Source organism: Lissotriton helveticus, chromosome 4_1 (assembly GCF_964261635.1).
Source record: "Lissotriton helveticus chromosome 4_1, aLisHel1.1, whole genome shotgun sequence".
NCBI lineage: Eukaryota > Metazoa > Chordata > Amphibia > Caudata > Salamandridae > Lissotriton > Lissotriton helveticus.
The window spans coordinates 586199995-586227568 of NC_136063.1; the positions used below are offsets into that span (position 1 = coordinate 586199995).

The window sequence follows — 27574 nt, forward strand, 5'->3', positions numbered from 1 at the left end:
ACTGACGCCGCCTCACGTGCCAACGTATTTTCTCCGCATTTTATACCCTATGCCGCATAACAGGTCATGTGACTTGTTTATAAAACTTTTCATTGGTTCATTTTACTTTTGGTTTCCTAATGATGGAAGGCTTGATCATATGACCTAAAAACAACACTTTTCATTGGATGAAAACTTTTTTTTTTTCCCAAAAGATGAAAGCCCCACCTTGTTTCTGGATGTTTCAGACTGAAGCTGGCGTCAGCATGAGAGCACCACCATCTCGTGGCTCCGTCGTGGTCATTCCGCGAGCAATCATGGCAGCCGCTCCCCACCAGAAGCCTGCAGGAGTCGGGGGCCCCCAAAACTTTTGATGAATCCTCAAGGCGGAGGGGACGCTTTCGAGAATGGGGTCCAAGACCTAGCAGACAAGTGTCCGATTTCCAAGGTGTCCCAGGGCCATTTCAGTGGACCAGGCCCAAAAAGGAAAGAGCCTGCCGCCATTTTGAGAGTCCTGTGGCAGCCGCCTATCGCTGCACCGCAAGAGTGGGCGCAACTCAGCTAAATTGCGGCTTTTGACACAGTGGACCAAAAGCGGACGGAATGGCAACTGAAACGGTAAAGGGGCGCCCCACTACAACAGACGAGACTCCACCTGGAGAGGCCCGTTCACGCCGCCTCCCCCGGGGCGCCCCACGCCGTTATTCGGAGCAGCATTGTAGGATACCAAAACCAGTGCGGCAACTTACTGGACATCACCTTGGTGCCATCGTTCTGCTGCCTTGGAACTATTCGCACAACAGTTTGCTACTGATGACCCACCCCCCGCGACGCCCCACGCCAGAAATCCGGACGTTGTGCTGCGTTGGGACTATTCGCACAGCCGACCGCTACTTCGTTGTTTTTCCCTAAAATTTTTTATATGTTATTACTGTTTTTGTTTTCTTGTATATATTTATAAGTTATTAAAGTTTTATAATCTTACTACTTTGTTGGAGTGCTATATATTTTTAATGTGACACATAATTGTAAAAACTTTGATGTACAAAGAGTCATCCCTGGAATCTTCCGCTTCAGGCTCGGTCCCCTCCCCAATCACAATACAGGATGGTTTTCAGATAATAGGAACGCGTCTGCTGTGACGGATCTCATCGAGTGTGGGCCTTGATCTACTATAACTCCTTTGAAGAGGGGTGATTCTTTACAGCTGGGGCCATAAACTACATCTGCAGGGCTAGCTGATACCCTAGGACCGGCCTGGACAATCGGACACAGAGGAAAAGGAGTGTCAGAGGGTGCGGTAGTGAATAGGGCGAAAGGGAGTTGTCGGGCGGGCACAGGGTGTGATTCTCAGGGAAGAGCAGCGCAGATGGGGGGTGGTTTATTACCCATGCATAAGACAGAGAGCGGGGGTGACCACTGCCTGGGGGAGATGCTTGCGAGGGTGGGGAGCCATGCTAAGGATCGACAGCGTGCAGAGAGTGGGTCTGGTCAAGGCATCTAAAATGACTGCCGTGCACGACAAAAGTGTGGCATTTGAAAAAAGGCAAGATGGCGCAGACAATGTTTTTCAACACTTCCTGATTTCCTTCGAATCGAACGTTAACAGACATTGGGGCATATTACCAAAGTTAAGCGATATTTATCCCTAACGATGCTTAGCAACGAATTTTTTACCGCTAAGCATCGTCAGAAATTATCGCAGATAAACCTTGCTATTATCAAGGTTTATCGCAAATACGATAAAAAACGACCGCTATGCATTAATATCGCTGAAAACTCAGCGATATTCATGCATTACCGAGCTAATGCTCTTAGCCATGTTATCCACCTCCCATTGGATAACATGGCTAAGAACTGCTCAGGGCAGGTGGTAGCTTTTGGAGATATTCGCGCTTATCGCGGATATTTCCAAAAGTTGGTAATAGGAGATAGCGATGTTAGCGACTGTTTCCAGTCGCTAACATCTTGGCATGCCCACTTTGCATGTCATTAGTGATAAATATCACTCACATGCAAAGTGGGGCCCAAGATGGTCGCTATCTCCTACTAGCGGTCGCTAACTGGTGTTAGCAACAGCTAGGTAATACAGAGATAATTTTATCTCCGCGAAGTGGAGGGCTGTTACAGATATATATCTTGTTTTTGAACGTTAATTTCTCAAAATCCACTGAAGCACATATATTGAGAACTAGCAAAGGCACATCGAGCTACCAGTCCCTACAATTTTGCCAAGTTTCGTGCAAATCCATTCAGCCGTTCGATTATTATTATTATTTTTTTTTTTGCCCCGCGGGGCCCTTTTAAAACCTCAACATCAAACCTAAGAGGTCAAGGAGGATCTACTATGCCCCCTTATGGTCATTTGCCCCTTCGCTTTGGCCTCCTCTTGTCTCTCGATCCTACCGAGAGACAAGATGGCGGCCGCTACGGACTGTTTGCAATGTTTACAGACGCCGGAGAACCAATCAGCTTCGCAAAGCTCCGTAACGCGAAAAGTACGCGAAGCGGAGCGCTGTTACAGATATATATCTTTTTTTGAACGTTAATTTCTCAAAATCCACTGGAGCACATATATTGAGACCTAGCAAAGGCACATCGGGCTACCAGTCCCTAATATTTTACCAAGTTTCGTGCAAATCCATTCAGCCGTTCGATTATTATTATTATTTATTTTTTTTGCCCCGCGGGGCCCTTTTAAAACCTCCACATCAAACCTAGGGGGTCAGCGAGGATCTACTATGCCCCCTTATGGTCATTTGCCCCTTCGCTTTGGCCTCCTCTTGTCTCTCGATCCTACCGAGAGACAAGATGGCGGCCGCTACGGACTGTTTGGAATGTTCACAGACGCCGGAGAACCAATCAGCTTCGCTTCACAAAGCTCCGTACCGCGAAAAGTCCGAGAACCGGAGCGCTGCCCGGTCCGCTGTTACAGATATATATCTTTTTTTGAACGTTAATTTCTCAAAATCCACTGAAGCACATATATTGAGACCTAGCAAAGGCACATCGGGCTACCAGTCCCTACAATTTTGCCAAGTTTCGTGCAAATCCATTCAGCCGTTCGGGCTAAAAGTGAGGCCAACCGCCCTATGGAAAACTCAATGTTAAAAACACGTTTTGGGACCCCCCTTTTTTCTCGGCCCCCCCTTGACGAACCCCCCCAAATTTTCAAGGGCTGCTCAGAAACAAAATGTGCCATTTTCCTGAAAATTTCTGCCAATTCCGTGCCTTTTGTAGGTCTCAATATATGTGCTCCAGTGGATTTTGAGAAATTAACGTTTAAAAAAAGATATATATCTGTAACAGCGGACTGGGCAGCGCCCCGGTTCGCGGACCTTACGCGTAACGGAGCTTTGTGAAGCGAAGCTGATTGGTTCTCCGGCGTCTGTCAACATTCCAAACAGTCCGTAGCGGCCGCCATCTTGTCTCTCGGTAGGATCGAGAGACAAGAGGAGGTCAAAACAAAGGGGGAAATAACTATAAGGGGGCATAGTAGATCCTCGCTGACCCCCTAGGTTTGATGTGGAGGTTTTAAAAGGGCCCCGCGGGTGAGTTATATGAAATTGGAGAAGTGTAGCGGGTGCGCACACCGCTTCCGTTAAAGCCCCTGAAGAGAAGCAGATGGAGCTTCGAAACGCGTCGGGCAGATCCATTACGGAGCGGCGTCTACAAGCGGATCCCCGTCCTCACCTACACATAAATAAAGCTGCTGCTCGCGTGCTACTCACAAGGTGGACAACCTGGAGCGTGAATCTATATGCGGCAGTCCAGCCGCAGAGTATGCACCACCCCGTTAACGTGGGGGTCACGGCAGTGAAGTAGCAGCCGTACATGGGATCGAGGACGGGCCCACTCGTGGAGTCCATACAGGACTTGATTGTGTGCTTTCCGCACTACACTTCCCAGAAGTCTCATTGGAGCCTCCCATTGGCGGGTGAGTTATATGAAATTGGAGAAGTGTAGCGGGTGCGCACACCGCTTCCGTTAAAGCCCCTGAAGAGAAGCAGATGGAGCTTCGAAACGCGTCGGGCAGATCCATTACGGAGCGGCGTCTACAAGCGGATCCCCGTCCTCACCTACACATAAATAAAGCTGCTGCTCGCGTGCTACTCACAAGGTGGACAACCTGGAGCGTGAATCTATATGCGGCAGTCCAGCCGCAGAGTATGCACCACCCCGTTAACGTGGGGGTCACGGCAGTGAAGTAGCAGCCGTACATGGGATCGAGGACGGGCCCACTCGTGGAGTCCATACAGGACTTGATTGTGTGCTTTCCGCACTACACTTCCCAGAAGTCTCATTGGAGCCTCCCATTGGCGGGTGAGTTATATGAAATTGGAGAAGTGTAGCGGGTGCGCACACCGCTTCCGTTAAAGCCCCTGAAGAGAAGCAGATGGAGCTTCGAAACGCGTCGGGCAGATCCATTACGGAGCGGCGTCTACAAGCGGATCCCCGTCCTCACCTACACATAAATAAAGCTGCTGCTCGCGTGCTACTCACAAGGTGGACAACCTGGAGCGTGAATCTATATGCGGCAGTCCAGCCGCAGAGTATGCACCACCCCGTTAACGTGGGGGTCACGGCAGTGAAGTAGCAGCCGTACATGGGATCGAGGACGGGCCCACTCGTGGAGTCCATACAGGACTTGATTGTGTGCTTTCCGCACTACACTTCCCAGAAGTCTCATTGGAGCCTCCCATTGGCGGGTGAGTTATATGAAATTGGAGAAGTGTAGCGGGTGCGCACACCACTTCCGTTAAAGCCCCTGAAGAGAAGCAGATGGAGCTTCGAAACGCGTCGGGCAGATCCATTACGGAGCGGCGTCTACAAGCGGATCCCCGTCCTCACCTACACATAAATAAAGCTGCTGCTCGCGTGCTACTCACAAGGTGGACAACCTGGAGCGTGAATCTATATGCGGCAGTCCAGCCGCAGAGTATGCACCACCCCGTTAACGTGGGGGTCACGGCAGTGAAGTAGCAGCCGTACATGGGATCGAGGACGGGCCCACTCGTGGAGTCCATACAGGACTTGATTGTGTGCTTTCCGCACTACACTTCCCAGAAGTCTCATTGGAGCCTCCCATTGGCGGGTGAGTTATATGAAATTGGAGAAGTGTAGCGGGTGCGCACACCGCTTCCGTTAAAGCCCCTGAAGAGAAGCAGATGGAGCTTCGAAACGCGTCGGGCAGATCCATTACGGAGCGGCGTCTACAAGCGGATCCCCGTCCTCACCTACACATAAATAAAGCTGCTGCTCGCGTGCTACTCACAAGGTGGACAACCTGGAGCGTGAATCTATATGCGGCAGTCCAGCCGCAGAGTATGCACCACCCCGTTAACGTGGGGGTCACGGCAGTGAAGTAGCAGCCGTACATGGGATCGAGGACGGGCCCACTCGTGGAGTCCATACAGGACTTGATTGTGTGCTTTCCGCACTACACTTCCCAGAAGTCTCATTGGAGCCTCCCATTGGCGGGTGAGTTATATGAAATTGGAGAAGTGTAGCGGGTGCGCACACCGCTTCCGTTAAAGCCCCTGAAGAGAAGCAGATGGAGCTTCGAAACGCGTTGGGCAGATCCATTACGGAGCGGCGTCTACAAGCGGATCCCCGTCCTCACCTACACATAAATAAAGCTGCTGCTCGCGTGCTACTCACAAGGTGGACAACCTGGAGCGTGAATCTATATGCGGCAGTCCAGCCGCAGAGTATGCACCACCCCGTTAACGTGGGGGTCACGGCAGTGAAGTAGCAGCCGTACATGGGATCGAGGACGGGCCCACTCGTGGAGTCCATACAGGACTTGATTGTGTGCTTTCCGCACTACACTTCCCAGAAGTCTCATTGGAGCCTCCCATTGGCGGGTGAGTTATATGAAATTGGAGAAGTGTAGCGGGTGCGCACACCGCTTCCGTTAAAGCCCCTGAAGAGAAGCAGATGGAGCTTCGAAACGCGTCGGGCAGATCCATTACGGAGCGGCGTCTACAAGCGGATCCCCGTCCTCACCTACACATAAATAAAGCTGCTGCTCGCGTGCTACTCACAAGGTGGACAACCTGGAGCGTGAATATATATATATATATATATATATATATATATATATATATATATATATATATATATATATATATATATATATATATATATATATATATATATAACCTACTGGCGGTCGCCAGTAGGTATATATAGTTAGGATTTTTTCTCTATGGGATTTTTGAAAATTCTATGTCCAATAACTTTGGCGTTTGTGGACGGAATTGGCTGAAATTTTCAGGAAAATGGCACATTTTGTTTCTGAGCAGCCCCTGAAAAGTTTGGGGGGGTTCGTCAAGGGGGGGCCGAGAAAAAAGGGGGGTCCCAAAACGCGTTTTTCCCATGTTAATTTCCATAGGGCGGTTGGCCTCACTTTTAGCCCGAACGGCTGAATGGATTTGCACGAAACTTGGCAAAATTGTAGGGACTGGTAGCCCGATGTGCCTTTTGTAGGTCTCAATATATGTGCTCCAGTGGATTTTGAGAAATTAACGTTTAAAAAAAGATATATATCTGTAACAGCGGACTGGGCAGCGCCCCGGTTCGCGGACCTTACGCGTAACGGAGCTTTGTGAAGCGAAGCTGATTGGTTCTCCGGCGTCTGTCAACATTCCAAACAGTCCGTAGCGGCCGCCATCTTGTCTCTCGGTAGGATCGAGAGACAAGAGGAGGTCAAAACAAAGGGGGAAATAACTATAAGGGGGCATAGTAGATCCTCGCTGACCCCCTAGGTTTGATGTGGAGGTTTTAAAAGGGCCCCGCGGGGCAAAAAAAAAAAATAATAATAATAATCGAACGGCTGAATGGATTTGCACGAAACTTGGCAAAATATTAGGGACTGGTAGCCCGATGTGCCTTTGCTAGGTCTCAATATATGTGCTCCAGTGGATTTTGAGAAATTAACGTTCAAAAAAAGATATATATCTGTAACAGCGCTCCGCTTCGCGTAACGGAGGTTTGCGAAGCTGATTGGTCATTCTGTCACTGGGCTATAGTTGGGCTACATCTGGCTGATATTTGGGCTACATTTGTTTTTTTGTGTGTCTGGCGGCCATCTTTGGGCTACATTGGGCTACATTGGGCTTCATTGGGCTACATTCGGCTAATTAGCAAATAGCTCATCGCAAACTAGGAATGGTAAAGAATCGCTATTTATTCCTTAAAGTTCGCTATTTAGGAAATGCAAAAAACTTTGATGATACATATGGCGGTTCATCTCTAACAAGATAAGAAGCATAGGGATACATTTATGATGACTGGCGCATCACCAGGGATGTGTTAGTCATTCTGTGCCGCTGTTCCGTCACCTATGGTGTGCTGCATTTACAATGCGGCGCATCATGGGGCAAAAACAGCACAGATGCGTGATGTATCTGTGCCGTAAAGGTGGCGCATTGCTGGAGTTGTATCGCAAGTGTGATGAAGCTCCAGCAAGGGTCGGGGGTGCCCCTGTCGCAGGGTTTCTGTTCTCACACAGAACTGTGGACAGAGGATTGGAACCTCGGCGAATGCATTGCTGGAGTTGTATCGCAAGTGTGATGAAGCTCCAGCAAGGGTCGGGGTGCCCCTGTCGCAGGGTTTCTGTTCTCACACAGAACTGTGGACAGAGGATTGGAACCTCGGCGAATTAGGGTGTCCCAAAACTCACGTTAGTAATGAAAAACTCCTTAGCAAGCTAGGTACAGTGTCACATTGGATATAACAAACTCTCAATGTTTAGACAACCCAGAATATGAACTTATAGTACCTCAGGATACGTGGAACTCATGAACAGTCGGTCGTTATAGATTTCTTAGAAACCAGAACATGGAGTTAAGAAGAACAGATGTGTATTTGAAATGTTTATTTACTAATGCCGTCTTCTCAGGCGTAGTACCTTAGATAATAAAAGTACACATATTATCAGTAGCAAAATTACCAGCATAGTTACTAGTACATAAAAAGTGAATGGTGATAGTATGTTAACATGCTGTAAATGAATAAGAGTTAGCAACACTTATAAGCAGCCGCGGGCCGTGGAGGGAGTTACGGTGAGGCAGGGAGGCGGGGAGGGGGAGAAGCAGGGTGGAGAATACAAGTACACATATTATCAGTAGCAAAATTACCAGCATAGTTACTAGTACATAAAAAGCGAATGGTGACAGTATGTTAACATGCTGGAAATGAATAAGAGTTAGCAACACTTATAAGCAGCCGCGGGCCGTGGAGGGAGTTACGGTGGGGCAGGGAGGCGGGGAGGGGGAGGGGCAAGGTAGAGAGGGCTCCACCCTGCTTCTCCCCCTCCCCGCCTCCCTGCCCCATCGTAACTCCCTCCACGGCCCGCGGCTGCTTATATCTCACCCTCCCTAATACACATATTATATTATTTGCTAAGAAGGTCTATTTGTGTTGGTTTAGGGCGTGCCCATACTTTAGTGTCTTAGATTTGAAGGAATCACATCAGCATACACCAGCTCTCTCTTCATGTGAACCGCATCAACTGTTGTGTATGTGTGTTCGGCAAAGCAATATAAAACCCGCCTCATGCCCAGAATTGGCAGAAGTTGCACTTATGTTATGAGTATGAAGTCGTGGAGATCAGACCTCATAACAATTCTGTATCGTGTTGTTCTTGAAACTTTAGCACTCGCTGTACAGATATAGTTTAACAAGTAAAGCAGATAGTAGACCAATAACATATTATTCTCATGTAAACCACGATGAACTACTAGGTGGAAAGCTAAAGCAACAACTAAGTGTCGTGTGCAGAAGTTGCAAAAAAGGAAAAATGGCGTTTAAACCGGTAATGAGCCCATGCTAACTTAACACGGTGTAAAGATATCCAGAACCTAGATGACACCTCCCCATGATCCGGAAACGAACTGAATAAGATAATAGAAGTGCCATCTCATGAGAGCAGATTGCAAGTTTATATGTGGACGGTCCGCAAGGTAAAGCATTAAAAACTAGGAAAATTTAATGCTAAAGAAAAATAAAACAGCCAAGTACTTTATCGAGTCTTAAGCCAATAGGCAAGGTAAATAATAAAAACTTGACAAATAAGTCAATGAATTGTCAATGAAATGCTAGTACTCAGCATATCAAACATGAAAAAGGTCTATGACATAACTGTGTATGCAAAATAAGCTGCAACAGCCTCCAATAGGAAGTCACCGTCTTCATCCGAAAACAGTTCAGCCATCCAATTTAAAAGCGGAAAAGAACATACGTGCTCTCCCAGCACCGGATCCTCTATCACCATCAGAGGACAGCTCGGTGGGTTTTCAAGAAAGCTCTGTTCCAAGAAAGACTGTGCTGCCGCCAGTAAATTCCAGGGACCAAGTAGTCCATGCATCAATGCCACAGCCATAATCCTTTCGCCAGGACAAACCAACTCGTGAGTAATGATAGGAGTCATCAGCTGATTAAAGTCGACGTCAGGAGAAACCGGTCCGCAGAGACACAAATCAATGGCCCAATCGAAATCACAGGTCAGGCAGTGAAATACAGGCTGGACACAGGTGAAGTAGGAGAATCGAAAAGATAATCCATATGCCGTGCTTAATATCGCCAACGGCATTGTGCCATAATATTCTAGCATGCGATTGCGGAACAGTGTCAGCAGCTGCAGGGTGGGAGGTTGCATAGGAGGGACATCCATATTTAAAAATGTAAAAAAGCACAAGAGCGTCCGCTGGTAATGCAAGTAAAAATGCCAATCCACGAACCAGAGTGGAGAAAATAGAATGAAAGGAAGCAGGGATGACTCCAAAGATTTTCTCAAATGAAGTCACGAGACCACTGGTAACAACTTTAAAAAAGTGCGCCAGGGACTTTGTGGAGGATGCGTTAAAGATAGTCGGAAACATGTTGCTGAAATTGAAAGGCAAATCTTAATTGAAAAGGGTGTGCACCTCTGTACGGGTGTTCGCTATGTGAAGTACGAAAGTTTCACGGGCCGAACTCAAGGCCACCTCTCTCTGAGACAAAAGAGCTCTTATTCTTGCCATGCCGTTGAAACGTGTCCCAAGGTTGGTATTTGTGGCCAGATTGAAAACTCCCTATGTTCATGTGTGGGAGGAAATAGAACATTTCTGCAGCAAATAACCCGTTCACTTACTGTTACGATAAAAGGAATACTTTTAATTAACTCAGAACAATCTTCATTATTGAGCATCAAATAACTACCATTTTCCAACAACTTGAACGTGGGGATGATAGCAGGAACTGGCGTGCCTTGCAACACGCAAGCCATATTTGGTCGGTGTTTGTTGCATGAACCGTGTAACTGTATGTGCCTACACATTAGTGAATGATCTGGCGTCTCAGTGCATTCCTCTCCATTCAGATAAACTTCTTGATCATCTTTGAAACATCTGTATGTGTATGGAAGCGACCAGACCTCATGAAGAAAAGCACTACCTAAAGGTTCATAACGACCTATTGGTATATATTTCATACAATTTGAAAACTTATATAAAGCAAAAGGCAGCGTTATTAAACCGTGGATAAGGCATGTTGCCAAAAAACCCGCAATCCTCTGCTGATGATGTCACTGAGCATGTCATGAATGATGTAATATGTGACATCATCAGCAGTGGATTACGGGTAATAGTATCTCTAGTTTACTCCCCTATAGCTGTCTTTCTTTTAACATAAGTGTCTGTTTCCTTCCCTTATACTTACTGTTTTTGGTTCGCTTCCGGTTCGCGTACCGGCGAGCGAACTGGGAAGTGAACTAAGAGAAATAGAGGTTGGCACAGTTCCAAATATTGTACCAATTTTTTAATAACGGGGAGGTAGTTCTGAAAAGAACTTTTTTTTTTATTTTTCTGAACATTTTTTTACTGTTTTTGAATTTTTCGGAACAGTTTTATATTTTTGGGGGGTTTTCTTGGAGGGGGCAATGAAAACGATTCATTGTAAAGGGCTCAACAGGAGCAACAAAACAAAAAAAAGAAGTATTTATTATTTTGGGCGTTTCGTACAAACTTGCATATGATAGTCAATAGCTCTGTTGATCAGAGTGATGCTTTTTTCTCCGTAGGAAATGAATCCATCGCAAAATACGCAGATGTGTTTTACATCACCAAATCTCATTTGTATATTTGGCACCATCTCCCTGCCCTCTGGTCCCGTTACTTCCGGTACAACAGATCTTCTGGCCATAATAGGGAGATTATCTAGGTCGTTCCGAAACTGTGCAGCACTGTAGTTGTTAGGATGCCACCTAGTCATATGGCGATGCATTGTGTAGTTTCCGAAACTGTATTTTTTGTCGGTCCCTCTGGACAGTCTATCTTGACATATAAGGCAAGTTACGTATCTTGCATTTACTTTTTTCTGACCTTTGGGAATTTTAAAAAATTGCCAAATGAAGTTTTCTTTCCGGTGAGACGTCCTGGGCTGCTCAGGCAAAAACTGCCTCTCTTCGTGCTCGTCCTCCTGTTCCTCTTCTTCTTCTTCTTGTTGAATTATAACTTGAGCAGGTGGTCCACTCTTCCTTGGATGTGGTGGAGGTGGTGGGGAAGCACCAGCTGAAGCTACTAAAGAAGCCATTGCTCAGTGATCACAAAGGGTCTTTCTCTCACAATGATGAAAGTCAGAGTGAGGAAAGAAGGAGGGATTTTCATCATTTGGGAAAAACAAGAGTTCTCAACCAATCAAAAGTGTTCATTTTAGATTATATGACCTAGTCTTACATCATTAGGAAACCAAAAGTGAAATGAACCAATGAAAAGTGTTATTACCAAGTCACATGACTTGCTGTGTTTACGTTAAGCGCTTTGCAGGGCCTCCCGGTTTGCTTCCAGAAACCTGCGCTTTGCGACTCGCTTCGCGTACCAGTTCACTAACGTAGTACGTCATATGACGTATCACGCGACAACGTGAAACGTCATGCGGACGGGAGGCGTCACGATGTTGTTTTGTAACGCGGCACTTGCGGTAAAGAAACGTTTACCGGCTCGCGGTCTATTTCGCGGCATCAAGGTCAGCTAACGGGAAGCTTCCCGATTTGCGAAGCGGGAACGAAGAAAAAAAAATATTTATAAAAAAAATTATTCATAAACATATAAAATATCTTTTTGGATTTAAAGAAGAATACATTTTACAGCTACAGATATTAGCTGTTAAAAAACCAATGAAATTCACAGAAAAAACCATAGGTTATGGACCATATATAGTTAGGAATTAGCATTTACAAAACCTTGAAAATTCACTGAAAAAACCATAGGTTATAGACCATATATAGTTAGGAATTAGCATTTACAAAACCTTGAAAATTCACTGAAAAAACCATAGGTTATAGACCATATATAGTTAGGAATTAGCATTTAAAAAACCTTATTTTACTCACACAAAACCATTGAAATTCCATATATAGTTAGTTGCACTAACTATATATCGCGCACCCGCAATCCACTGCTGATCATGTCACATATTACATCATTCATGACATGGTCAGTGACATCACTGATGACATCACTGATGACATCTCAAATGACATCACTGATGACATCACTGATGACATCTCAAATGACATCACTGATGACATCACTGATGACATCTCAAATGACATCACTGATGACATCACTGATGACATCTCATTTGACATTACTGATCACATCACTGATGACATCATTCATGTGATAATACGATAAACCTCTTCAGACTCTAATATAACCTTAGATACACTCAGTGTAAACAGACACTCATAGACTGTCACTCATCCATGGAGTTACTCAGACACTTAGTCAGTCATGCAAAGAATCAATCACACCTCCATTTCCTCAACTATACAGTTATACACACCTTACTTATTCAGACATATACTAAAACATATTTACTCACTTATACAATCCTGGATACAAGTTCACAATGATCCATACAGCCACTCACACATTCACTGGCTCTTATGCACAGTTATTTATATATGGTAACTCTCACATGTACTGTGTTTTACATATGTACTTACTTTGACATGTAGCACTGAGATATCCATTCACTCACCAATACACTCATGCACACAGTCAACCGCCCATACAGCTGTTTCCACATGCACTTTTGAACCCATACATCCAGTCAATCAACTGCTCACACATCTATGCAGAGAGTCATACACCTCCCAGCCACCCACACACACACTCAGTCTCCCATACAAATGCTTGGGCAACCAATCAATAACCCATACAGTTAATCATATAGCTAATGATCAACACATGCAGCAGTTTACAGAACAACAGACATAATGATGCACAAATTAAGACAGTTTAGTCACTAACCCATGCACTCAGTGAGACACATTTAATCAGTCACTCATACAGTCAGCCATGCCCCTACTAAATCCTTCATCAAGACACTTATACATCCATTCATTCTTCAATATGTAAGACATATTTTAACTTTACAGAATTATACAGTCACTGGATGACGTCATCAGTGATCTCATCAGTGATGTCATTTGAGATGTCATCAGTGATGTCATCAGTGATGTCACTGACCATGTCATGAATGATGTAATATGTGACATGATCAGCAGTGGATTGCGGGTGCGCGATATATAGTTAGTGCAACTAACTATATATGGAATTTCAATGGTTTTGTGTGAGTAAAATAAGGTTTTTTAAATGCTAATTCCTAACTATATATGGTCTATAACCTATGGTTTTTTCAGTGAATTTTCAAGGTTTTGTAAATGCTAATTCCTAACTATATATGGTCTATAACCTATGGTTTTTTCAGTGAATATATATATATATATATATATCTATATATATATATATATATATATATATATATAATAAAACCAAAAACCTTCCCTTTGCCAGATATATATATATATATATATATATATAGAGAGAGAGAGAGAGAGCTATGTATCCAACAACACAGGTCAGCCCACAAGGTTGAAGTAGAGCCACACGAAGTTTAATAGGCACATTTAGAATTTGCATCCATTCACCGCTTGCCAGCAGATACAAACACTATGTGGGGTAGCTTCACAAATCTCACAATTTAAACCAATTATTAAAGTTCCAAGTGGAAGGAAAGCCCACCAAAGGTGCTGTCTGCCTCGCTTTCCAGCAGCGATAGAATTTGCCTGCAACTACGGAATGAAGACAAACAGCGCCATGACAGGATGGTGCTGGTTTGTGGCACTGTTTCGCTGCTGGAAAGCGAGGCAGACAGCACCTTTGGTGGGCTTTCCTTCCACTTGGAACTTTAATAATTGGTTTAAATTGTGAGACTTGTGAAGATACCCCTCTCGGGGAGGACTTTCAGCGCACTGCATTGTCCAGAAGGCTTTGCGCAACGCCATGCCACTGTGGCAGGTGTGGGTAATATCTACTTAAGTGCGCGAAAATAAGCTGCTCCTTACTCTCCTCAACTATGCCTCTGAAGAAAGGACGAGACGATCCTGAAACGCGTCAGGCAGATGATTACTTTGAAAGGCTGCCATTGTGTTTGTATCTGCTGGCAAGCGGTGAAATGGATGCAAATTCCAAATGTGCCTATTAAACTTCGTGTGGCTCTACTTCAACCTTGTGGGCTGACCTGTGTTGTTGGATATATATATATATATATATATATATATATATATATATATATATATATATCCAAACACAGATTCGCCAATCCCCCAGCTTCTCTAACGGCGGTGGGCTCGAACGAGGAGGCGATCCTCAATTATTCACCACAAAGAACTTTCTCATCAGGAAAGAATCAGCTTGAGCCCAACTTCGTCAGCGTGTGAAATTTATTTAAACAAGGATGTCACAAACACCTGACGCGTTTCGGTGCAGCCGCACCTTGGTCACGGGTAACATCAGTTTGTGCATACAAAGTTTTTAAAGTGATCAAATCAAAAACATAAAGGTAGGACTACCCGTCCCTACACAGATCAGTGAGGTATGCACGTATCAAGGCTATTAACATCTAACGTCATGAGCCACATATTCTCTTCCCACTGAATGGGTGCGATGATTCTTAAGAAATATCTTGTATCTTGAAGATATGAGGGTAATTTTTCAACATATGGCCTCAGGAAGTGATCTATGTATTTAGAGGTGTTCTCATATGTACTGCCCATCGAAGATACGTTGGGTCTCCCTGGGGGATTCTCTGTGTCCTTATGTAGCTTGGGTAATAGGTATAATACCGCTAACTTGGGGTGATCACATTTCAAGAATTTGTGTTCATCATCTGACAATAAACCATCTAGTCGCCATTGGGGCGTGATTGAATATTGTTTTCATCAAATAAATAGTTTTTTAATAATTGGAAGAAATGTCACGAAATTGAGATGATTATACCAGTTTAAATAATATGTATACTGCTCAATCGTTCTCATCCAGTTTATCATGATTTTCCTCATAAAAATGGTATTGATTTATACAGCACACTGTTTACCTTTCAAAGATGGCTGCCATTATGTGGCTTTGATACTGATCTGTGTAGGGACAGGTAGTCCTACCTTTATGTTTTTGATTTGATCACTTTAAAAACTTTGTATGCACGAACTGATGTTACCCGTGACTAAGGTGCGGCTGCACCGAAACGTGTCGGGTGTTTGTGACATCCTTGTTTAAATAAATTTCACACGCTGACGAAGTTGGGCTCGAGCTGATTCTTTCCTGATGAGAAAGTTCTTTGTGGTGAATATATAGATATATATATATATTCACGCTCCAAGGTTGTCCACCTTATGAGTAGCACGCGAGCAGCAGCTTTATTTATGTGTAGGTGAGGACGGGGATCCGCTCGTAGACGCCGCTCCGTAATGGATCTGCCCGACGCGTTTCGAAGCTCCATCTGCTTCTCTTCAGGGGCTTTAACGGAAGCGGTGTGCGCACCCGTTACACTTCTCCAATTTCATATAACTCACCCGCCAATGGGAGGCTCCAATGAGACTTCTGGGAAGTGTAGTGCGGAAAGCACACAATCAAGTCCTGTATGGACTCCACGAGTGGGCCCGTCCTCGATCCCATGTACGGCTGCTACTTCACTGCCGTGACCCCCACGTTAACGGGGTGGTGCATACTCTGCGGCTGGACTGCCGCATATAGATTCACGCTCCAAGGTTGTCCACCTTATGAGTAGCACGCGAGCAGCAGCTTTATTTATGTGTAGGTGAGGACGGGGATCCGCTCGTAGACGCCGCTCCGTAATGGATCTGCCCGACGCGTTTCGAAGCTCCATCTGCTTCTCTTCAGGGGCTTTAACGGAAGCGGTGTGCGCACCCGTTACACTTCTCCAATTTCATATAACTCACCCGCCAATGGGAGGCTCCAATGAGACTTCTGGGAAGTGTAGTGCGGAAAGCACACAATCAAGTCCTGTGTGGACTCCACGAGTGGGCCCGTCCTCGATCCCATGTACGGCTGCTACTTCACTGCCGTGACCCCCACGTTAACGGGGTGGTGCATACTCTGCGGCTGGACTGCCGCATATAGATTCACGCTCCAAGGTTGTCCACCTTATGAGTAGCACGCGAGCAGCAGCTTTATTTATGTGTAGGTGAGGACGGGGATCCGCTCGTAGACGCCGCTCCGTAATGGATCTGCCCGACGCGTTTCGAAGCTCCATCTGCTTCTCTTCAGGGGCTTTAACGGAAGCGGTGTGCGCACCCGTTACACTTCTCCAATTTCATATAACTCACCCGCCAATGGGAGGCTCCAATGAGACTTCTGGGAAGTGTAGTGCGGAAAGCACACAATCAAGTCCTGTATGGACTCCACGAGTGGGCCCGTCCTCGATCCCATGTACGGCTGCTACTTCACTGCCGTGACCCCCACGTTAACGGGGTGGTGCATACTCTGCGGCTGGACTGCCGCATATAGATTCACGCTCCAAGGTTGTCCACCTTATGAGTAGCACGCGAGCAGCAGCTTTATTTATGTGTAGGTGAGGACGGGGATCCGCTCATAGACGCCGCTCCGTAATGGATCTGCCCGACGCGTTTCGAAGCTCCATCTGCTTCTCTTCAGGGGCTTTAACGGAAGCGGTGTGCGCACCCGTTACACTTCTCCAATTTCATATAACTCACCCGCCAATGGGAGGCTCCAATGAGACTTCTGGGAAGTGTAGTGCGGAAAGCACACAATCAAGTCCTGTATGGACTCCACGAGTGGGCCCGTCCTCGATCCCATGTACGGCTGCTACTTCACTGCCGTGACCCCCACGTTAACGGGGTGGTGCATACTCTGCGGCTGGACTGCCGCATATAGATTCACGCTCCAAGGTTGTCCACCTTATGAGTAGCACGCGAGCAGCAGCTTTATTTATGTGTAGGTGAGGACGGGGATCCGCTCGTAGACGCCGCTCCGTAATGGATCTGCCCGACGCGTTTCGAAGCTCCATCTGCTTCTCTTCAGGGGCTTTAACGGAAGCGGTGTGCGCACCCGTTACACTTCTCCAATTTCATATAACTCACCCGCCAATGGGAGGCTCCAATGAGACTTCTGGGAAGTGTAGTGCGGAAAGCACACAATCAAGTCCTGTATGGACTCCACGAGTGGGCCCGTCCTCGATCCCATGTACGGCTGCTACTTCACTGCCGTGACCCCCACGTTAATGGGGTGGTGCATACTCTGCGGCTGGACTGCCGCATATAGATTCACGCTCCAAGGTTGTCCACCTTATGAGTAGCACGCGAGCAGCAGCTTTATTTATGTGTAGGTGAGGACGGGGATCCGCTCGTAGACGCCGCTCCGTAATGGATCTGCCCGACGCGTTTCGAAGCTCCATCTGCTTCTCTTCAGGGGCTTTAACGGAAGCGGTGTGCGCACCCGTTACACTTCTCCAATTTCATATAACTCACCCGCCAATGGGAGGCTCCAATGAGACTTCTGGGAAGTGTAGTGCGGAAAGCACACAATCAAGTCCTGTATGGACTCCACGAGTGGGCCCGTCCTCGATCCCATGTACGGCTGCTACTTCACTGCCGTGACCCCCACGTTAACGGGGTGGTGCATACTCTGCGGCTGGACTGCCGCATATAGATTCACGCTCCAAGGTTGTCCACCTTATGAGTAGCACGCGAGCAGCAGCTTTATTTATGTGTAGGTGAGGACGGGGATCCGCTCGTAGACGCCGCTCCGTAATGGATCTGCCCGACGCGTTTCGAAGCTCCATCTGCTTCTCTTCAGGGGCTTTAACGGAAGCGGTGTGCGCACCCGTCACACTTCTCCAATTTCATATAACTCACCCGCCAATGGGAGGCTCCAATGAGACTTCTGGGAAGTGTAGTGCGGAAAGCACACAATCAAGTCCTGTATGGACTCCACGAGTGGGCCCGTCCTCGATCCCATGTACGGCTGCTACTTCACTGCCGTGACCCCCACGTTAACGGGGTGGTGCATACTCTGCGGCTGGACTGCCGCATATAGATTCACGCTCCAAGGTTGTCCACCTTATGAGTAGCACGCGAGCAGCAGCTTTATTTATGTGTAGGTGAGGACGGGGATCCGCTCGTAGACGCCGCTCCGTAATGGATCTGCCCGACGCGTTTCGAAGCTCCATCTGCTTCTCTTCAGGGGCTTTAACGGAAGCGGTGTGCGCACCCGTTACACTTCTCCAATTTCATATAACTCACCCGCCAATGGGAGGCTCCAATGAGACTTCTGGGAAGTGTAGTGCGGAAAGCACACAATCAAGTCCTGTATGGACTCCACGAGTGGGCCCGTCCTCGATCCCATGTACGGCTGCTACTTCACTGCCGTGACCCCCACGTTAACGGGGTGGTGCATACTCTGCGGCTGGACTGCCGCATATAGATTCACGCTCCAAGGTTGTCCACCTTATGAGTAGCACGCGAGCAGCAGCTTTATTTATGTGTAGGTGAGGACGGGGATCCGCTCGTAGACGCCGCTCCGTAATGGATCTGCCCGACGCGTTTCGAAGCTCCATCTGCTTCTCTTCAGGGGCTTTAACGGAAGCGGTGTGCGCACCCGTTACACTTCTCCAATTTCATATAACTCACCCGCCAATGGGAGGCTCCAATGAGACTTCTGGGAAGTGTAGTGCGGAAAGCACACAATCAAGTCCTGTATGGACTCCACGAGTGGGCCCGTCCTCGATCCCATGTACGGCTGCTACTTCACTGCCGTGACCCCCACGTTAACGGGGTGGTGCATACTCTGCGGCTGGACTGCCGCATATAGATTCACGCTCCAAGGTTGTCCACCTTATGAGTAGCACGCGAGCAGCAGCTTTATTTATGTGTAGGTGAGGACGGGGATCCGCTCGTAGACGCCGCTCCGTAATGGATCTGCCCGACGCGTTTCGAAGCTCCATCTGCTTCTCTTCAGGGGCTTTAACGGAAGCGGTGTGCGCACCCGTTACACTTCTCCAATTTCATATAACTCACCCGCCAATGGGAGGCTCCAATGAGACTTCTGGGAAGTGTAGTGCGGAAAGCACACAATCAAGTCCTGTATGGACTCCACGAGTGGGCCCGTCCTCGATCCCATGTACGGCTGCTACTTCACTGCCGTGACCCCCACGTTAACGGGGTGGTGCATACTCTGCGGCTGGACTGCCGCATATAGATTCACGCTCCAAGGTTGTCCACCTTATGAGTAGCACGCGAGCAGCAGCTTTATTTATGTGTAGGTGAGGACGGGGATCCGCTCGTAGACGCCGCTCCGTAATGGATCTGCCCGACGCGTTTCGAAGCTCCATCTGCTTCTCTTCAGGGGCTTTAACGGAAGCGGTGTGCGCACCCGTTACACTTCTCCAATTTCATATAACTCACCCGCCAATGGGAGGCTCCAATGAGACTTCTGGGAAGTGTAGTGCGGAAAGCACACAATCAAGTCCTGTATGGACTCCACGAGTGGGCCCGTCCTCGATCCCATGTACGGCTGCTACTTCACTGCCGTGACCCCCACGTTAACGGGGTGGTGCATACTCTGCGGCTGGACTGCCGCATATAGATTCACGCTCCAAGGTTGTCCACCTTATGAGTAGCACGCGAGCAGCAGCTTTATTTATGTGTAGGTGAGGACGGGGATCCGCTCGTAGACGCCGCTCCGTAATGGATCTGCCCGACGCGTTTCGAAGCTCCATCTGCTTCTCTTCAGGGGCTTTAACGGAAGCGGTGTGCGCACCCGTTACACTTCTCCAATTTCATATAACTCACCCGCCAATGGGAGGCTCCAATGAGACTTCTGGGAAGTGTAGTGCGGAAAGCACACAATCAAGTCCTGTATGGACTCCACGAGTGGGCCCGTCCTCGATCCCATGTACGGCTGCTACTTCACTGCCGTGACCCCCACGTTAACGGGGTGGTGCATACTCTGCGGCTGGACTGCCGCATATAGATTCACGCTCCAAGGTTGTCCACCTTATGAGTAGCACGCGAGCAAACGCGTCGGGCAGATCCATTACGGAGCGGCGTCTACGAGCGGATCCCCGTCCTCACCTACACATAAATAAAGCTGCTGCTCGCGTGCTACTCATAAGGTGGACAACCTTGGAGCGTGAATCTATATGCGGCAGTCCAGCCGCAGAGTATGCACCACCCCGTTAACGTGGGGGTCACGGCAGTGAAGTAGCAGCCGTACATGGGATCGAGGACGGGCCCACTCGTGGAGTCCATACAGGACTTGATTGTGTGCTTTCCGCACTACACTTCCCAGAAGCCTCATTGGAGCCTCCCATTGGCGGGTGAGTTATATGAAATTGGAGAAGTGTAACGGGTGCGCACACCGCTTCCGTTAAAGCCCCTGAAGAGAAGCAGATGGAGCTTCGAAACGCGTCGGGCAGATCCATTACGGAGCGGCGTCTACGAGCGGATCCCCGTCCTCACCTACACATAAATAAAGCTGCTGCTCGCGTGCTACTCATAAGGTGGACAACCTTGGAGCGTGAATCTATATGCGGCAGTCCAGCCGCAGAGTATGCACCACCCCGTTAACGTGGGGGTCACGGCAGTGAAGTAGCAGCCGTACATGGGATCGAGGACGGGCCCACTCGTGGAGTCCATACAGGACTTGATTGTGTGCTTTCCGCACTACACTTCCCAGAAGCCTCATTGGAGCCTCCCATTGGCGGGTGAGTTATATGAAATTGGAGAAGTGTAACGGGTGCGCACACCGCTTCCGTTAAAGCCCCTGAAGAGAAGCAGATGGAGCTTCGAAACGCGCCGGGCAGATCCATTACGGAGCGGCGTCTACGAGCGGATCCCCGTCCTCACCTACACATAAATAAAGCTGCTGCTCGCGTGCTACTCATAAGGTGGACAACCTTGGAGCGTGAATCTATATGCGGCAGTCCAGCCGCAGAGTATGCACCACCCCGTTAACGTGGGGGTCACGGCAGTGAAGTAGCAGCCGTACATGGGATCGAGGACGGGCCCACTCGTGGAGTCCATACAGGACTTGATTGTGTGCTTTCCGCACTACACTTCCCAGAAGCCTCATTGGAGCCTCCCATTGGCGGGTGAGTTATATGAAATTGGAGAAGTGTAACGGGTGCGCACACCGCTTCCGTTAAAGCCCCTGAAGAGAAGCAGATGGAGCTTCGAAACGCGTCGGGCAGATCCATTACGGAGCGGCGTCTACGAGCGGATCCCCGTCCTCACCTACACATAAATAAAGCTGCTGCTCGCGTGCTACTCATAAGGTGGACAACCTTGGAGCGTGAATCTATATGCGGCAGTCCAGCCGCAGAGTATGCACCACCCCGTTAACGTGGGGGTCACGGCAGTGAAGTAGCAGCCGTACATGGGATCGAGGACGGGCCCACTCGTGGAGTCCATACAGGACTTGATTGTGTGCTTTCCGCACTACACTTCCCAGAAGCCTCATTGGAGCCTCCCATTGGCGGGTGAGTTATATGAAATTGGAGAAGTGTAATGGGTGCGCACACCGCTTCCGTTAAAGCCCCTGAAGAGAAGCAGATGGAGCTTCGAAACGCGTCGGGCAGATCCATTACGGAGCGGCGTCTACGAGCGGATCCCCGTCCTCACCTACACATAAATAAAGCTGCTGCTCGCGTGCTACTCATAAGGTGGACAACCTTGGAGCGTGAATATATATATATATATATATATATATATATATATATCTATGTATATATCAAAGAATCCTCTCTGCACGGCAACCACGTCTCCACTCACGCACGCCGGCAAACAGGACACGGACCCAGAATTCGTGCTTAGGATTTTATTTACCGAAGAGTCATATATGTATATATATACAGCTGGGTTGCAGGGACGTTATAATTAGGGTCAGAGTATACTCATACCAAACCGGAGAATTTCAGCCGTTATAATTACATGACTTAACTATAACTCGCTCCCTGCAATGTACTGTTTATGATCTCATATATTACATCACTCATGAAATGGTCAGTGACATCACTGATGACATCCCCCGGGGCCAGGCCTTTATATTTGTTTTTATAAAAAGGGAGGGAAGCTGTGAGACCCCCCTCCCCAGGCCTTTTTGGCATTGGGCTCCCCGGGGCCAGGCCTTCACCGTTTTTTTTTCATGGGGAGGGGGCCAGCAATGGCTTGGCGGTGCTCCCGCCAAGCCATCGCAAACTGCAATGTCCGGGTGGTGGGCACCCAGGACATTACTGGAGCCGGCCATGGAGGTAGTGGTCCCCAGGGCCATGGTGGGTCTCCCATTATCTGCATAGCCCCTGGGAGGTGGTGGTCCCCGGGACCAGGGGGTCTGCAACAGACCCCCGTCATTACTTCATTCGAGCTACTGGGAGGTAGCGGTCCCCGGGGCTGCGTGGGGGGGCTGGAGCCCCCCCATGCATTATTTTAGACATAGCCCCAGGGAGGTGGCAGTCCCCGGGGCTGCTGGGGGGGCAGCATGGCCCGCCGCGTTACAGTATTCGAGCCCTGGGAAAGTGGCGGTCCCCGGGGCTGCGTGGGGGGGCTGGAGCCCCCACGCATTATTTTAGATATAGCCCCGGGAGGTGGCGTTTCCCGGGCCGCGTGGCCCCGTGTATTTTACTGTTGGTGCCCCAAGGAGTTGACTGTCCCAATGGTTGTGTGGGGGGCTACACATTATTTTAGATATATCCCCATGGAAGTGATGGTCCCCGGGGTTGCGGGGGACCTGTGTGCTCTCCCCGCATTTCAGTATTCATGCCCCGGGGTGGTTGGAGCCCCCACGTATTGTTTTAGATATAGCCCCGGGGTGGTGGAGGTCCCCGGGGCTGTGTGGGGTGGCTGGAGCCCCACAAATAATTTTGGTGTTTACCCCTGGGGAGGTTGCGGTTCCCAGGGCGGCGGGGGCTCACGCGGGCTCCCAAATTATTATTTGTAAGGACCTGGCCAACCTGAGGGTTTAATTAAACAAAGCGTGGGAGCCCGCATTTCATTTTAAAAAATATTTTCAGCTGGATTTTCAGATCCTTTTGCGACTCCTGCCAAAATTGTTTTGAAAAATGCTTTTTTGGGCCCTGGGGGTTCTGCGGGACCCCCTGAACAGGCCTAGGGGGTCAGTGTGTTTCTACCCTGCCCCATTTTCTTTTTCCTTAACATTTTTGCTTGTGACTTTGTTCAACCGAGTCTCAAGATAGCTGCTAACACTTCATGGTTTGAAGTGTTGGCAGCCAATCAGATCTCAGGCACGAGAGCGGGAGGATTCGCAGATCCACCGCGGCCACAGTTGTATAACTGAGAAATCTTTCCAGTTCTCAGGAGGAACTGAATGGATTTACTCCATTTAACAAAGAGTGTGCTTCCTGGACCAAGAGCTAACTTTTTGCAAAATTAGGTGTAATTCCGTTCAGCAGTTCGGGCTGTAGCCGTGTCTAAAGTTTCCTATGGAAATTAACATGGAGAAAAAGCATTTTGGGCGACTCCTTTTTCTTGGCCCCCGCTCGACGGATCACCCCAAAACTTTTCAAGACAGCAGCTGAAGTGATGGGTGTATTAGTTTTGAACATTTTAAGAGGATTCGTCAAATGACACCAAAGTTATTGGCAAATGAAAAACGCTCTACCTATGGAAACTAGGGGGCAGTTGTATGACAATTTTTTGCGGTCGTAAATGGAAATTCAGCCCGTTTGCAACACAAAATTGGTCTGCCCCATGCACAAACCATATTTTGTGAGCCGCTAACCTATTAGCGACTCGCAAAATATGGTTTGTGAGTCAGTATTAGGAAGGGGCGTGGCCTGGAGAAGGATGTTTTACCCAGACTGTCATCTCCAGCCGCAGTGGTACTGGACGGTCAAAATGTGCGCCAGGGTTGATACAATTACATAACAAAGGCAAATTACGTGGTAATGGATGGTAAATCATGTGGCATTTTTGTGATAAATCCTGTGGTGTTATCTATTTAGATATTTTAACGCGCTGATGCAAAAGGAATCTCGGTTCCATAGTAATACATTGTTTTTTCAGCCAAAAAACTGTAAACGTTCAGCAGAAGCTATTTAGAACCATTCAAAATCTTAATAATTTTGCCTTGCATCGAAGCACAGCACGCCTTTTTATTACCACTGTTCTTTTTGCATCCAATAGTAAAGTTGATTGTGTAAAACGTGTACAGTTTTGCACTTGGGAAAAAACAAATCTACACATGGAATTCTTTTTTTTAAATATGTCTCACTTATTGGGCACGTTCTGTTACGTTCTGGGTTTAGACTGTGTTTCATCAGTTTTTCTTTAACAGCGCTGAAGAACAAGTCTAGTCGATCTGTTATGTGCATATCTCAATAGCATGCACTTTAGTATGGTAGACATTTGACTTTAAAACAAGATGCTCAAACATCTGCGTTTGGAACAGTGTCAGTCGTGTGAACAGAAATTTGAGTGAACCGTGAAACAAAACCATTTCAAGTTAAAGGAATATTTTTTTCCCTTCTATTTGTGACATTTAAATACTTATGTGTGTTGTTTGTATATCAAACAGGAATGTGTGAACTATGCGGGCAATACATTCTCTTCTCTAAATACAGTAACAGTAACTTCAAGCTGTATACCGGAATGTGAATTATGTAAAAATGCTGAGCCCACAGAGTGTAATTAGGTCTCGGCATCGAGACCTATTGCAGTTGAGTTCGGTCTCAAGGGAGACAGATCTGGGCACGCGGGTAGATTTAACATCGTGGACGCGCATTGGGTGCCGTGCACATCTCCTGTCTGTCCCACATTCACACAGGCCTCTCTCAATCACGCACGCAGTCCCCCCCCTGAACACACACACAGACACGCACATGCACATATACACACATACACATACACATACATACATACATACATACACACACACACACCCGCCACCCCTACAACTAAACCCCACTCACCGCATCGACGTCCTCAGTCACCCCTCCTGACTTCTGCAGCCACCGCGAGACAGCCGTGACCCTCCGGAACTTCCGGTTGGGACGTGCACGCTCACGGCTTGTTTAAGATTGGGCTTTGGCTGCACGCTGGCCTGTTGAATGTTTCCTGCAGAGGGCAGTGTGGTACCTTTGTTAAGAGACGGAATTTCGCCGCAAGTTCAACTATTAGACGTCATTATACTCAAGGTCGGAGTTGTAGACCGGGGTCCTATCATAGCACGATAACTGGGTAGGTACTGTCAGGTGACGATTACCTGTCCTCCTTTAATTTGACTGGCAAGGCGCACACACTTCTGCGTAGGCTTCTTACTTCTTATGGTAGAGTATTGGCACTTTTATGAAGCAACAGGTTACCTGTTACAGTGCCAGTACCTACTTTGTGCCAGTGGTTGATAGCGGGTCCACAGCACTTACTTTAGGGAGACGATTCTCTGATAGCAAAGCCGTCAGGGTGGTGTTACAGCACCCCCAAAATAAGCATGCTGGATTTCCGAAAGTGAATGAACGCTAAACATGCCTTTACATTTAGCTTTTATCTTGTTGCATTTGCAAAGCGTTCAAAGATAGGGGTCAAATGTCAGGTTATGTCTTCTGACAAAATGCTTCTAATTTTTGTAAAAGGGATATTGATTTTTACTTTTCATCTTACGACTGCAAAGTGAAAAGATTTTATAAAGTGACCTATGTCACAATATTGCTGTGGTATAGGGAGTATGAAAGGAAAGGCGATAGGGTGCCCATTTTTTTCCTAACTTGCAACAAGATTTAAGTATCTGTAAATGGACTGTACCATTATTTCACGATACACTAGCAGCAAGGAAAGCTCAAATGAGGCACATTTTTATAGTTGTGAAGTGTGATGGAACAAAGATTTTAATATGATCAAAACGAACCGAGACACTTGGTGATACGCAAATGATGAATATACACTGAAACCCGTTTTCCACTATTATCATTTGTGCTTTATATATGGTTTTATCAATACAACTGCAAATCTATTGGTCATTTCAATTGAAAATGTGATGTCTGTAAATGACACTGAGCAGATACACCATTCTTTAGTAATACATTTACGAAAGTGTCCTCCAAATGACTCCATCCCCCTCACACAAACTACACCTTACCTCTACTCTGCTGAATGGGTGTGACCGATTTGTTACACTTGTTTTATTAGGTCTCGGGAGCGAGACCTATTGTTGTTAAAATGCCTCCCAAGGGAGACAGACAGGTGCACGAGCCGCTTAGGGTATGTGGACGCGCTTTGCGCGCATGCGCACACACACAGCGTTACTGAAGGCCAAAGGCACTCACAAACACGCATACACACAGCATACACACACAGGCGCGCGCACACACACACACACACACACACACACACACACCGCCGCCGACGCCCCCCCACCCCCACACACACACACACGCCACCGCCTCCCCCCACAATTAAGCCCCACTTACCGCATCAGCGGCCTCAGCCGCCACTCCTGACGTCTGCTGCCACCGCGGGGATAAGAATGCAGAACTGGATGAGAACCCTCGACTCTGGGAGCACCCTGCAGATCCGAAGCGTCCGCCATCCATGAGGTCGCTGTAACTGCGGCCTGCATCGGGCCTCGGGCCGGTCCACACCGTGGGGGCTCCTCGTCCTCTCAGGCAGGGGCTGCGCACTGCTGTGCACGTGTGCACACCCCTGGCGATGTGCGCGCCCCTGGCGATGTGCGCGCCCCTGGCGACCTTCACGCCTACTGCGCTCACTTCATCCCTATGTGAGGCAGAAGGTGAGTGTGAGTGCAGAGTGCGCAGAGTGCAGAGTGTGAAGTAGTGAGTGCAGAGTGAGAGTGCAGAGTAGTGAGTGCAGAGTAGTGCGTGCAGAGTGTGAGTGCAGAGTGTGAGTGCAGAGTGTGAGTGCAGAGTGAGTGTGAAGAGTGAGTGTGAAGAGTAGTGAGTGCAGAGTAGTGAGTGCAGAGTAGTGAGTGCAGAGTAGTGAGTGCAGAGTAGTGAGTGCAGAGTGCGTGTGCAGAGTAGTGGGTGCAGAGTAGTGAGTGAAGAGTGTGAGTGTGCAGAGTGCAGAGTAGGGAGTGCAGAGTGCAGAGTAGTGAGTGCAGAGTAGTGGGTGCAGAGTGCAGAGTAGTGAGTGCAGAGTGTGAGTGTGCAGAGTGCAGAGTAGTGAGTGCAGAGTAGTGAGTGCAGAGTGAGTGTGCAGAGTGCAGAGTAGTGAGTGCAGGGTAGTGGGTGCAGAGTGCAGAGTAGTGAGTGCAGAGTA

The 27574-nt window shown here is 47.9% G+C and overlaps 1 long non-coding RNA gene across 2 annotated transcripts in view; it reads right to left on the reverse strand.

Annotated features, from left to right (window-relative positions):
• Positions 1 to 25412, reverse strand: part of LOC144827245 (uncharacterized) — a 145479-nt gene extending 120067 nt beyond the window's left edge. The window contains exon 1 of one of the 2 annotated variants that reach the window (XR_013610097.1): positions 25276 to 25412. This is a non-coding gene — a long non-coding RNA (uncharacterized LOC144827245). The remainder of the gene's footprint in view (positions 1 to 25275) is intronic. The other variant, XR_013610098.1, reaches the window with a different exon arrangement.
• Between the last annotated feature and the right edge of the window lie 2162 nt (positions 25413 to 27574).